Source organism: Pseudochaenichthys georgianus, chromosome 19, assembly GCF_902827115.2.
Source record: "Pseudochaenichthys georgianus chromosome 19, fPseGeo1.2, whole genome shotgun sequence".
In the NCBI taxonomy this organism is placed as follows: Eukaryota; Metazoa; Chordata; class Actinopteri; order Perciformes; family Channichthyidae; genus Pseudochaenichthys; species Pseudochaenichthys georgianus.
This window is the reverse complement of record NC_047521.1, coordinates 11,351,092-11,366,234: the sequence shown is the minus strand read 5'-3', so window position 1 is coordinate 11,366,234 and position 15,143 is coordinate 11,351,092. Positions and strand designations below refer to the sequence as shown.

Below are 15,143 nucleotides of genomic sequence, written 5' to 3'. Positions count from 1 at the left end.
CAAGCCAGTCGAGTTGCTGGAAATGTCATATCTGGAGTGTTAATACTTTGAATGAACAAAGGATAATAACGCTGGATTATTGGATACAATAGATCAGACAATTACTTGGTACTAATCTTCTTAAGGTGTGTGGTGATTTTAACAGTACATCTGATTGTGACACATACTGAATTACAGCTTTGGTGTAAGAAATAAAAAGCTGGACATAAAACAATTTAGTCAGGTTAAATTACATTCCACCCACAACATGACAATTCTGAGTTTAACCTCCAATTTGAATAATTCTGTTGTTGAGGTTTTGGAAAAATGTCACACATCACCAATGTGCTTTTACCTCTTTAGTGCCTATTTTCTCTCAACTATCATTTATGTTCAGGCTTAGAAAACACGTCTTTGTACTTCTTTTATGGGCAAGAGCAAGCTTGTTTTCTGCTGTGCAGATTGCTCTTTTGTTACAAGCGATCACAGTACAATGCCCTGCCACACAGATCAATGGCCTATTGAGCAGGCAACACGAAAGGGGAGGACCTACGGTTGACAGAAGACACAGACGTGTTTTTCTTTCCAACCGCAGAGACAAACAGTGGACATCATTCTAGTTCCTTACAGAACATCTATCAACAACTCGGTCAACAACAACAACACAACAACACAAGAATACAACTGAACTCGGTAGTCAGAAAAGACCATCTGCACTTTGTAACCACATCCTATTCAGCTGGAAAATCAAAGCTTTGCTCTCGCTGAAGCTAAAAGACCATGTCCAAAACCCAAGAAATAATGGTGCACTTACACTGTTGGCTATTCTTTGGAGCTGTAATGCCACGGTGCTGTGTTAGGATGTCAAAGGAGCAAGCCAATTTCGCACTTGGACAAAGAGTCATTATGAGAGAAGTACGAGTGACATCTGATAGGGATCCCATGGAGCATGGCGGAGAACTCTACCATCATTATCACCCAGACTGACTTTGATAAACCTGCTGGTGTTCTCAGTGTTCAATGTGACCTCGGCTCTAAAAAAGGGCTTGTTTTCCAAAGCACTGGGTGATTGCTATAAAGCGGGCTCCTTTTGTGTGTTCACCTTTGGTAAAAAAAGAAGAGAGACAGCTAAGTTGTCACTAGTTGCTTATAGCGGTTTTGATCTTCATGTCCAACATCTTGGAATAACTTCTCTGCAGGAGAGTAGCTGGAACGAATTAGATTTGAAATGGATTTAGTTCTTTTTCTGTGACTGATAGATCCTGTCACACTAATAAAATAAACTAATAGACTCGCCCCAAAAAGTTCAATCGATGCCCATTGCCAGCAATGGAAAATTGCAACTGAGGCGTACAGTATAACTGAGACACATCCCTGATATTAGGAGCCAAGAAAATAACATCCTTCAGCTAAATGACTTCACTCACTGACAGTCTATGATTCTGTGTTAGGTTCACTTCCTTGCGGTTTTATTTCTTACCTTACCGTGGGGCCTTAATGATGCTGTGATGCCAACTTGTAGTCAATGTTCAGGAAGCAACCCCTAATTAAACACCTGCACTATCCATGTCAACGCCAACTGATCCCCCATTCTCTAAAAATAACATTCCAGGTTAAAAAAATATCTTCAATGAGTCGTCATGAAGACTTCATCCTTTTTTTCACTTTGTAGTATTTGATAGTATAACATTACAGAAATCCTTTTTGTACTTTGCACACCTTCAATGCATGACGTCTCCGTAGACAGAATGATAAATAGTTGTGTGGGTTTGGTGCAATGAATGACTCATTTCTAATAAGGTGCACTACATTATCCAAGAACCCTATTTAACAACTCCTTCTCTAGAGATTTACATTTTAAACTTCCTAGAATCCATATAAATCTTGATGAAATAGAGGGATCATGTGCGAGCTATAGGATGATAAAACACAATGACATTTATGCAGCACATGGTTGCCCACACACAAATAAAAAATGGATGTGCGTACCCTACATCACATGGAGTGGGTGAGCAGGGGTACTGAGAGTAATTTATAAAAAAAAAAGTTTGAAATTGGAAAAGGTAAATGCCAACGAGTAAATGCCAACTGTGCTGCTGACTATCAAAAATTATCTTTATTTTATATCATATTAAACTAAATATCTTTATATACATTTTAACATGTTTACTTAGACTCAAGAAAGTAGGATATACATAAATATTTTCATTATCTTCTGATATTTTGTTGACCAAACAATTAACCAATAGAGCCCATGTTAAAGTCTTTAAAACTATTTGTTTTGCCTGATCACCGTTCCTGCTGTCAATCAACTAATCCATTCATTGTCCAACCATGTATGCACAATCTAGCACTGTGTCCCAGACAAACACTGCTCCTCTGCTTTGACATTCATTTAATTTAATCATATTCTCAACAAAGTGCAGCATCTTAATGAATCACATCACCAGTAAGTGAGTAAGCCATATGAGAGCAGACATCTGCTCAGCTGTACAGTTGGCAGACATCTTCATTAGCACCAGCTTCGGTGTAAGCTAACACACACACAAACAGTCTTTTGTCAGAAGAGTGCTTTCTTCTTATGACTGCAGTGATCCAGGGCTGAAGTCGAATAGTCCATTTAGCTTAGGAACCTTCCTAAAGGAGTGAAATGACCCGGAAGTCCCTCAGGGGCAGCCATGATAAGTGCCGTTCGAATTCTCTAGAATGATGAGAATGATAGGAAAGGAGGTTTCAAACTTCCTTTATAACCTCCTTTAGCTTAGGAACCACTGGACCTCCCTAACCGACAGGAGAAGCGAAAATGCTTCCCCACAATGCCTTGCAGCCGCAGCATTTGCCGTCACTCAACAGTCGGCCGTTCACGGAAACAACCGATTATGACCGAGAAATGATATCATGAAAGTTACGGTGCTTATTAAGCATTTTAAAACATAGGTGGTAAGTTGCCAAAGTGCTTTGTTTTGAACGTTCATCAGTATTATAATCAAAAAGAGAAATATGAACGTTAGTTTTCACTGAAATTATCAAATAAAGTCAACATCTCAGTCTTTACTGAGCTGTGTGGAGTTTGTTCAACTTTTAAAAGATGTTTGAATGGTGATATACACAGTGATAGATGTTAAGGACTAACGTTTATAATAAATACATCTGTATTGATTTTAAGATCTTTAGTTCATACAATCATACGTATTGGGATCATTTGTATTAATGTGGACCGGAGGGAGAGGGTGACGAGCAGAAGTTTCACTTTCCTTTTTTATTTCAATTCCAACTTTGGTCCTGAAGAATATGTTTCTCTGTTGTCCACGTTCATAAAGCAAAGCAGCAGCATCAGAGCACGGTGCAGAGTCTCTAGATGAGTTTACAGTAGTCCCTCGTTCTTATTAAACATCCATGTTGTCGTCCGCTGTATAGAAAACTGTGGTTTCCATAGTTCCCCCACAGCAGCAGACGCACACAATGACGTCCGCTGGCGCATCATAAACACGTCGGATAGTGAAAGTGCATTCGGATTCTCTAAAGTACCGCAGTCTCTTCTCCTAAGTCCTTTTGAATTCTCCTATCCACTATCCCTTAACCCCGTGACGTTTCACTCAGAGGTCAAGGAATAGACGATAGGGTTAGAACTTAGGAGCTGATTTTTAAACTATCCGACTGCAGCCCAGCTCTGGGGTACCACAGGAAGTGGAGGGTTCTGATATCCTGCCAAGGTATAACAATAGGAAACCACTTTCATCCAGACCACAACATACAGTATACCCGTGTAATGTATATAGTGTACAAACACACACATATATACATTAAGAACCTTTGAGCAAAATGATACCACAAATGTTTATTTCAACCAAGTCAAAGAGGGGTTCTACTTTAATCCTGAACAGATCTGCTAAACGTTAGTCATCTGAACTTTCAATGGTATGAAAAAAATTGTTTTTGGTTACTAACATTGAATAAGACAAGGAGCCCACCTATGATGTGAGATCAACAAGCTTTTCAATCATAGTTGAAAGGCAACATTAAAATGTGAAGGAAACACAGCAGGACTGCAAACATTCCAGATATAGAAAAACAAAAACACATCGGTCATAGAGCAGCAGCCAGATATAATAGTATATTTCTATTAAAGCCCCTGGTTTCAATAGGTTTTTCTCTATAAACTCCAGTTTAATGGTCAAAAAGTCTATCACCTCCATGGCATATCACCTTCATATCGGAATTGATGGATGTAAACACTGTTAACATGCTTGATTATACTTTTTTGTTGACATTAAAGCATTACAAAATAAAAAGATGAGTAGCATATGGTTGCATAACGAAATGCAGTTGTAATCCATTTCAGAAAAACTCGAAATAATAAAAAAACAAAAAACTATTGTAAATTATCTGGGCATATAATGTGGCCGGAAAATTTGACATCAGGGAAACATTGTCAAGGCGCTAACTGTTTTAGCTGTATACGGTATATACATTTCCAAAAGAGAATCCTGTCAACTCCTAAGCAGCCTCACTTTACAGGGAGGACAAACGTCAGCAGTTATTCAGGGCTCCCAGTAGAGGGACAATACGTTATGGACCTTAGTTGTTGTGAGTCTGTGGGGAGAGCGTAATGCAGGTGAGCTGAGCAGAACAGTATGAAGGAGAGTGAGAGCGGAAGGAGGAGAAGAGGCAGCAGTTTCACAAGCTGTTAACTGCGTTTAGGACAATGCTCATATCTGCTCTGATTTAATGCGTGTATCCTACTCTTTTACAAGAAGAGCATTAGAGCAAAGAAACTGATGTACTGTGTGGGAAGCAGACCCTTCTGAATGCTTCTAGTGCCTGATGAACAGTTGAATTATACACAGAAATAAAACGAATTTCAAACATTAAACTAACTGGACTTGTTTGAACAAACTAATTTAAGATATCAAGCTTTTATAGTCGAGTCTGTAATCAGTAATAAGTCACTAAACACCACCTGTTCAGTGTATATCAAAGAATGGTTAGTTTAAGGTACTAATACCACAGGACAAGCCAATAACTAAGAGAAAAGTATTCAAGGATTCAAAAGGACATTTTATTGACATTTTCTTCCTAGCGTCATGCAATTATCTACAAATAGAACTTTAAAGCGTCATGATTAGCGTTCTGTATTTGTGGTCCTGTGCAAACTCCTTTAAATAACACCATTTTATGTTGCTACCGCATACGGGCGGTGGTGGCGAAGTCCATAGGGAGGGACTGGCTTGGCAACGGAAGGTCACCAGTTCAAGTCCCGGAAAGATCAAGTGCTACCGAGGTGTCCCTGAGCAAGGCACCGTTCCCTACACGGCGCCGTACATAATGGCAGCCCACTGTGACTCCTAACACTAGGATGGGTCAAATGCAGAGAAACCGTTTCATTACATAGAACCTGTACTACGTAATGACAGGTTGAATCTTCAATACGGGATTCAGAATTTGGCAGCTTAACAGCAATTACACAAAAGCATATGGTGCATTTTAGACATTTGGCTTATTTGTTTGAGTTCTCAATAAGCTAAACACAGACGTTACCTCTAATTTGGGAAAAACATGTCTTTAAAGTGGTAAAAACACCCGAGTCATAGCCAATGCAAAGAGTATTTAAGATGTGAATAATTTAGATGAATCTTTTGATGTGGCTCATTTGTTCTCTGTGCATATTGGTTTATATGCCCAGAGCAAAAAGTAATTTAGTGGCATCTTCCAATGTACCGAGTAACAGCGGATGTAATAAAAGGAGAAATGTCCCAGTCATGCACAAAGCACTACAGAGGTATCTCTATTGGTCCTGTTGTTACATAACTGTTAGTTATCGCGTGGCAACAACAAATGCTAATGCAGGTCTTTTTTTAGCTCATACTACCGCGGTTGCTGCTCCACTTTTCCTAACCTCACCTGTGTACCCAGTTATAAATATGACCTACATAACACAATGTATTCTAGTGGGGGACTAATAGGCTTATGTTGGTTATGGTTTCCACGTGTTTTTACTCAAATAAAAGACAGCAAATGTTGTAAGCCAATATTAAGCATATTCATCAGTCCAGTAAAGCCCTTAAAATGGAATCTATATATGTAAATAATTATTACATTGAAATATTTAAGTTGCAACTTTGAGATGTTGAAATGATGAAAAAAATAAAAAGTTATGAGACTAAATCTAACTACTGGTACTAGCATCGGCGTATATAAATACATTTTAACTTAATTGTCAAAATGCAGAATAAAACAATTAAAAAACTCCTCGCAATGTTCCCTTCTGTCTGACCCCCTTTTCCATTATTACAATAATAACATGTTCAAAGCTAGACTAGCTTTTGTATTAGCTTGTGTTAGCTATGCGGATTGCAGACATATGTGCATTGGTATTTATGGGGCGGTGGTGGCGAAGTCGATAGGGACTTGGCTTGGCAACTGGAAGGTCACCAGTTCAAGTCCCAAGTGCTACCGAGGTGTCCCTGAGCAAGGCACCGTTCCCTACACTGCTTCCCGGGAGCCGTTCAAAATGGCAGCACACTGCTCCTAACACAGGATGGGTCAAATGCAGAGAAACAATTTCCCCACGGGGATTAATAAAGTATATCAAATCATGTCAGCTGATAGAGTATCAAGAAATATGAGAAATATGGAAAATATTTGAGGTAATTTAGAAACAGCATGTACAATATTGAATTTGTATAATTTTTCCATGGTAAAACATCCAGCCTAATAAATACATTTGAAGGATCCCTTTCTAAAATATTTGTTTTCATTGATTGTTGAAAAAAGAAAAATATCATATAGGATATCATTTTTGTTATTTAACTATAAACAGTGTTGGTTTGGCTATGAAAGAGAGTATCTATAGTTCTGTCTTTGAGATATCTCTAACAATGATTCCTGTATGATGATGTACCTGTCCCAAACATGACGTTGTTGCCCCCCCCCCATGCAGTAAAGCCCCGGGCCTATGACCCTGACCACAGAGGTATGTGTGGAGGACATGGAGCAGCACGATGGTGGCACTGGGCCAGAGTGGTGACGCATATGAGAGTAGCTGAGTGCGTCAGGCACTGGCTGACAGCACCACAACTCAGCAGTGTCCTGGATGGATGGAGGTGTTATGATGGAGGAAGAAGGAAGAAATAGAGAATGTGTGGTGTGTGTGTGTGTGTGTGTGTGTGTGTGTGTGTGTGTGTGTGTGTGTGTGTGTGTGTGTGTGTGTGTGTGTGTGTGTGTGTGTGTGTGTGTGTGTGTGTGTGTGTGTGTGTGTGTGTGTGTGTGTGTGTGTGTGTGTGTGTGTGTGACAAAGAGAACTAAATGAAGGGGGAGAAAGGAAAGAGTGATGTTCCCTGACTCCCACACTCCCATCCGATGCTGAGAAAAGCTGTGTCGCAGCACTGAGTGGGTGGGCTTCATTTGAAAAAAGAAATACAAATAAAAAGCTAGTAAAGAAGAGTCTGGGAAAAAAACTAAAAGCATCTCCTACCTTCAGTCTGACACATCAGTGGGGTTACATCACAGCATTCTGTGATGGAAACTAAGCATGCAGCAAAAATAACCAAACGGAAATGTAAGTGTTGTAGGGATCTTTAGCATTGGCTGCCTTGAGACTTGGAGGGGGCGCTGAGGATGAGCAGTGACATAGAAAGCTAGTATGGTTCTTGGTCTGCCTCTAGGCAATCCACTGAGGAGCGATGCTTTTGTTTCAATCCATTTTTAATCCCAGACAATCACACACAGAGGGACCACAGAAGCACACATGCCACCTGTACAACCTCCTACTTAATTTCCCCCTTGCACGTTCCTCCATCACTTTTACAAGCAACAAGAGAATGATAATGCTCCTTAATTTTTATTTAGTTTTAAGCCTCTTTTTGCACATTAATACACAATCCCCAAAAAATGCTTATCCCAATCTCCCAGAGCCCGAAGTAGTTTCTTTACCGTTTTAATCAATTAACAGCCCAAAACCCAAATGAAAATAGTTGGAACAAAAAAAAATATGATGATGATGATGATGATGATGATGAAATTAATGATTACAGTTTCAGCAATTAATTCTCCAAACCCCTGCCCTTAGCAATCAAATGTCTTCACATGCTGAAGTGGACGCATGAACCACCGTTAGGGACTCTGGATTTTATAGATTTTTGAGGGTCAAACAAAGGACAAAAAAGGACAATGGAGCTAATGTTAGCTTCATTAGCTAGCTAGCCAAAGCAGATGAAATCTGCATGTGATGGTTTGTCGTTTCAGCTGTACACATCGAAAGTTGCTGCCTATAAACAAGAAGCCTGCTTTAGTCTTTGCTTTTTGAAATCAAGGATCCTTAGCCTTAAAACATACTTAAATCTTATACCATGATTACTGTTAGTGTTCTCCAGTTTCTTAGTAAAATTCAGGCCAATTTCAAGCATTCTTTAAGATGTACATTCAAGCTTTTACAGTACCTTACAGCCATAGTAAATCACATATTTATATAGAGTACATACGATATACAGTATGCTGATTATGCACTACTTATTTACATTAAATCAGATGTTACTGTGCCATAGAATTATGTTTAATCGTGACTTCATCCGACAGAAGGGTAACTTCTTTAAGTAATAAGGTTTCATGTTTCAGAATGTGTGCCCTATTTGTACTAGGCATGTTATACAACCTAAGTATCAAGCAGTTTCAATCTGTTAACCAAATCTGTGCAAGAACAGAAGGCTTGACCGGCTAAGCATCAGTAAGTGTTATAAATAAATGAAGAGAGAAGTAAACATTTGACAGCATGCTAGGCCGACACCATCATACTGCATCTACTGTCCAGGAAACAGCATCCGTGGTTATTCTGTTGTTTCGCTTAATCTACACATCTCAGGCGGCAGCATAAGAAAAGCATCACCTCCAGTTCCTTCTGACCTCTGGCTGTCCACAGCGAGAGGAGGAGCGCCTGCGACTCCAGCTAGGGTTGCAGATGTCTCTCTCTTTACCGACGAAGAGTGTTTAATGAGAAAAGGTTGGGATCCTGATAAAGTCACACAGGGCGGCTGAGAAAATAAGAAAGCTCCTGCTGCAGTCAGTGCTTGTTTATTACAGTGGAAGATATTTACTGCCTTTTGAATAGATGCCTCAGTCAATGACAGCGATTACCATACAGCAGCTTAAAGATGAAAACCGCTAAATTTGATCCTTATTCCTGTTGCCATGGGGCCTCTTGGGATTTGTACGCTTCACAACAAAAACCTGAAATGTGGAGAAGTTTGTACCCATCACTTATTGCAAAGTTATGCATTAGTTTTGCTCTGTAACAAGGCAAGACGCAACAATTATTTTCCCTCTTTACCTCGGCCTTTCACAAAGAACATTTTGACAACTTGATGGTTAGAAAAACAGATACCTCAAAAGTTAGAATGCAAAGGTGAGAAGTCTTGCCTTAAAAATACAAAGCTAAATTCACGTTATACAATTCAGACCACTCTATGCAGTTTCAATGACACAGTAGATTAGTAGACGATGCCACATTTAAATTCTTCTCTCGCAAATTCAGACAATTTAACTTTACACAAACTGCCTGCAGGCTGTATGACTAATGAAAAGTGGACTCTAAAATAAGTAATGTTTCAATATATATTCACCTCATTGGGGGGAACTGTATGCTAGTACCACAAAAAGCCTTCCAAGAAAATAGAAAGTCTTAAAAGAGTAACCAAAAAAATTATAAGTTTATCTATTTATATAATGATGTAATGCTTGGTACACTTTTATCAGGGCAACAGAGTGCATCTTTCCTTGTGGAATAAACATCAAAATGCCGAACAAACAACAGACACAAAGCGAACAGTGTCTTCAGAATGGCACAAAACCACAGCCGTAAAAGAGGGAGGGTGTTTGATGTTGGGAAGAAAAAAGGGCAGCGGCAGACAAGACAAGTGTCATTTTGTTTTTCTCCTCGTTCCAATCAGAGTGCAAAGCTTTCAACCTGCAAGTGGGGAACAATTAGGGGAAGAGATGGAGGAACAGAAAGAGGGCATTGACTGTGGCCATAGTAACAGATGAAGCGTGGAGGACGGAGAAAGGTGAAGTAGAACGACGAAAGACACTGTCCTTGCAACGGCGCCCTCCTTCACGGAGCCCTGTAATTCTTCTACTATGCTAGCACACAGCAGTGCAATAATTCACTCCCTTCTCAGTGTCATTGTGACGTTAGGAGAAGGACAATTCTACACACACCCACGCACCGTCTCAATTGCAATGGAGATAGATCTACAACTGTATACAAGCAGGCCTGAATTATGAAATACACATTAAATATAGAATAGACTAGGGGTTTGTAGAGCCTGCAGTGCCACGGCAGACACTAACACTCACACGGTGAGGAGAAAGTAGGCTACGCTGTGTGGCTGGATGTCTTTTATCATTATCGTGACAGCTACAGCCTATAGTACAGTAACCATGTGTACTATATTTAGAATGATAAAAGTGAATGACATATGTACGCCTTCTAACCTGAATTGCTGCATCGTTCTTACTGTATTTGACACTGTGTATTCGTCAAGATGGATTGACTTAAACTGAACATTGTATTAAATGTATAAACTGAACTTAAGAAATAAACTGCTGTCAAGTTCCGAAAACTTTGAAGACAGAGATTCCTCAAAGCCAATCAAGTGTTTGTTCAGTACAAAGAATTCAACAAGGGGTTACAAACTCCAGGATATGGGTCAGTGTGTGTGTGTGTGTGTGTGTGTGTGTGTGTGTGTGTGTGTGTGTGTGTGTGTGTGTGTGTGTGTGTGTGTGTGTGTGTGTGTGTGTGTGTGTGTGTGTGTGTGTGTGTGTGTGTGTGTGTGTGTGTGTGTGTGTGTGTTGTATTGTTTTTCGCAGATCCAGCGTGAAAGTCTAACATCAATGTTTCATGTGCAGCCTGCAGCTGAGCACTTAATGCTGTTTGGGTGCAGGCCAAATCGTTGGTGCTTTCCTAATCTAATCTGGCAGGATATTGTAGACATTTTTAAGAGGGGTATTCATTGTTTTTGAGCTGGTGTTTCGATTATACTGCTTTAACACTTTCACAAAGGTCGAAATGTAAATGGCTGTGAATAATAGTTTTACTTGTAATCGTTTAATTGTCGGTTGAAAAATAGGACAAAGTGAAAGATTGTTCATCACAGTGTCCTTAAAGACTGTAGGTGACATCCTGAAATGTCTTGGTTTGTCCAACCAGCAGTACAAAGCCCAGAGATAACCCACTTATCCTCATATAATAGAAGCTGGAATGCAACTGAAAGCTGATGGCTGTTTGGATGAAAAGTGACTGAAACAATCATTTGGAAAAACAAATAGATTCTGTTGCTTGACTCGTCAATTAATTGGCTGTTTCAGCTGTGAACGACAATTATTTATTTATTGTTGCACACACAACCAAATCTTTCAAAACCACATGGAGCCAAAACCAACCATTAAACCATTCTGGTTCTTATTTGCCATTTTTATTAATTACAATAAAAGATTCAATGGCAAGGGGTAAACTGGAGAATAGAAAATGTGGCTGAAAATTATTATTAATGTAATCTTTCCATTTGAATCTTTTTTTTTTTAAATAATTCTTCAATTGTTTAGTTTAAAAGATGTTGAAAAATAAACAATAAAAGTTCTCACACTTTAGATAGTTGTTTGGTCTGCCAAACAATCAACTTATAAAGCGATTCATGAAGTTGTATAAGACTACAGTCAATCAACAATTTATTTCGGCACTAGAGGGGATGCACCTGTTACAATGTATCTTCACATGTGTGGAACAACATCAGACCTGCCAGAGTGGATACATACATCTGGAGGCCTGATTGAAACCAGCGAGTGTCAGCAGGAGTTACAGTTACTGAGAGTGGCAAACATGGCCGCCCCAGACGGAGGAGGAGGAGGAGGAGGAGGAGGAGGAGGAGGAGGAGGAGGAGGAGGAGGAGGAGGAGGAGGAGGAGGAGGAGGAGGAGGCAGACAGACAAGTACAAGCAGACTGTAGGTTTGAAATCAGAGATCGCACCATAACATGCCATCAAACAGGCGGTGGGACGCATTTGGACACACAGCTGGCGTGGGTGTAGCCGTTGTGGCCTTCGTAATTGCAGCTTTTTTTGTTAAGTGAACCGACGCCGCCGTTCACTTATCCAATGTTGTGTTTTGCTGCGTTTTATCATGCGGTGAAAAGCAACACAATATTCCTCAGTATGCTCAGCTAGAGAGGGCACTTCCTGCTATTCAAAGGCAAACGGCGTTGAGCAGCAATAATGAGCCCATCCACAGCAAGAGGCACAATGAAAGCCCAGTTTCACCAGACTGGCAAAAGACAACAGGATGCCACTGAAGAAAGGGGGGGCTGATAAGTCCTGCATGGCATCAAAAATATAAATGGGCCACGACCGTGTGATTTCATATTTCTCATGACCAAATGCACAATTCAGAAGGCGGTTTTGTTCATGCAGGATCCCGGGTCTCTTTGTGTGTCAGTGTGTGGTATGCTGAGATGAGAAAGGATGAGAAATTGTGATGGAAGTTAGAAACAAATGATCAAATAGTTGAAATAATGGAGAGGCAGAATAAAGGATGGCAAACGGTTAGCACCTGTAATAACGAGAATAAATGGATGATGAATGGGTGGAAGGAGTGGGACTTGACAAAAAAGGAAGATGGGGGGGTGTCTGAAAATATCCACTCCAGAAGGAATGAAAAGAAAGGAGCGGACTGATGTAACGAGAAGCTGATGATGAAAATATTAAGAGCGTTTGGATTGATGGAAAGAGATGAAGGAGGAGGAACAGAAGCCGCCGTGATGAATGGAGGAGACAAAGATGAGCAGGGAAATGACTCCGAGGTGGGAAAACCTGAAAGGACAAGTTTCGGTTGTGAGATGATGTGGATGAGAAGGACTTGAGAAGAAAAAGGAAGAGGGGGAGGATGGGATGGATTGGTGAAGACTCATTAGCCTACGTATGGCTGGTGCATTAAGCCTTCACCACTCGACTGTTTTATCTCCCTCTCTCTGCGCTCCTCCTTTTGTTCTCCAGAAATATCTGAGTGGGAGGGAGAGAGAGTAATAGTGTGCGAAAAGGAAGGAGAGAGTTACAGTAAGTGAAGTGATGACAGAGTGAGGGGGAGAGAAAAAAACAAGAGCGACAGAGAAAGTAGATGACTGTAGAAAAGGCATATCAAATACTACATAGTATAATGCTAATAGGATACCTGAGAATAACTCATGACATTACCAATAGGGCTGTTGAGATCTAGTTGCACACATGCCTTGGTGATTATCAACTTCACTATTGATGTTTTCTGAGATTTAGAGGGTTAAAGAAGAAGAGCATGCTGCTACTAAACCTGTATGTACTCTTTATCCTTTATCAGAAATCGATAAAGAATTGGATGTATAGGAGCAATCGATAATTGAATCAGCATTGATGAAATATTTTCAGTTTCAACTGCATTTTAATGAAATGTGATAAAAAGTATTTTAATGAAATGTGATAAAAAGTATTTTAATGAAATGTGATAAAAAGTATTTTAATGAAATGTGATAAAAAGCACATTAAGTCTAAGGAAAATGGGCAGTAGCACTTAAATGAAACAGCAAAGGCCTCTTGAATTATGAGTTGTTTAAATCGTCAGCAGTACAATTAGCTTGAATGATTAGTCAATTCATCTTAATAACTGCTATTTTGATATTTAAACAGTATTACTCATTGTTTTTTGTCCCTTCTGATTTATTTGTTGTGTTCCCAGATCTTAAGAATGTATTGAATGAAGGCAACATTATTATAACAGATAATGACGATGGCTAAAGCTATAAAAAGAGGATCCAAGTTCTAGAGTTGTGGAGATCTCTTAACAAAGTAGCTATGAACACTGAAGAAAACACTTGAAGTATTGTTTATACCTAAGTTTCAGTACTAAAACCAAATCAGTATTTTTTGCAAAAGATAATCACATTTTTCTAAGAAAACTCCTAACAAATGTAGCCAAAGATCTCACCATTAAATTGTTATGCTCACACAAGGAACCATAAAAAACACCTACAACTCTGATCTGATTAAAGAATAAACAAACATTTTAGTTTCAGTGTTGTCCATTTTTCTACACTCCAGAATTCTGGTCTTTTAAAAAAATGGTTGAGGTTTAAGACCCAGCCGTTGAGGGGTGAGACTGAGAGGTCACAAAACAGAGAGGTGACACCTTTTTGACAAAACCAATGGGAAACAGGAAGAAGCAATAAATAATAAACTTGAAGAGAAAAACATTGACAGATATTACATGAAGAACACAGTGAATCACTATCTCACATTGTCCTCTTCTACTAGCCATCTGTCACACACTGTGGCCTCTCTGGTTCACTCACTCTATATTTGTTTTCAGTATTTATCTACACACCCACACCCACACAAACACACACACACACACACACACACACACACACACACACACACACACACACACACACACACACACACACACACACACACACACACACACACACACACAAACACACACACAATGACCATGCTTAAGGTGTGGCACAAATGCCGCCAATACACTCACTGCCGGGGTCAAGGTGACACCGGGCACCAAGCAGACGAGTCAGAGAGAGGGTTTGACAGCAGTGAGAAAACAGACACTCACCACTGCTCTCTTAAATAACATACTTGAACCCTTCACCTTTGAAAAAGACACAGCGAGACGCCTACACAAAGCGAGAGCTGCTCAGACTTGCACTGGGAGACGAGCGAAACCCTGAGAAACAATTAACAGCTGAAGCCTGATGAATGGTGTCTCTTTCCAAAGACAGTTTTCCACCACTCCCACCATTTACAACTGAGATGACATCCGAGCAATCCGTCCATCAATCAATCCGTTCCTCCCGCCCAGATTCACCGGGCTCACCTTTGTCAGTCGAGCGCCTCGTCTGCCCCGGCAATACAAATCCTGCACCATAGTGAGGGAGATCCTAAACAGAAAGGAGGAGATTGTAGGGGCACGGAGAGGAAAAAAACAACGCGGGGAGAAATGCCAGAAAGAAGAGGACAAAAGATAAAGGGAGAGAATAGAAGGGAGAAGAGGGAGAGAGCGAGAGGAAGAGAAGGAGGTAAAGAATGCCCCAGACAGGCAGAGAGCTCTCCACAATGTGAGCAGCGAGGGAGGGC

At 40.1% G+C, this 15,143-nt stretch overlaps 1 protein-coding gene across 10 annotated transcripts in view; it reads right to left on the bottom strand.

The window, feature by feature from the left end:
- Positions 1–15,143, bottom strand: part of tanc2b (tetratricopeptide repeat, ankyrin repeat and coiled-coil containing 2b) — a 185,195-nt gene that overhangs the window by 88,210 nt on the left and 81,842 nt on the right. The window contains exon 1 of one of the 10 annotated variants that reach the window (XM_034107614.2): positions 14,884–15,096. The exons of the other annotated variants lie outside the window; for them this stretch is intronic. The gene's annotated coding sequence lies outside the window, so the exon portion shown is untranslated. Of the gene's footprint in view, positions 1–14,883; positions 15,097–15,143 lie in introns of those variants that run through there. 10 annotated transcript variants of the gene reach the window in all.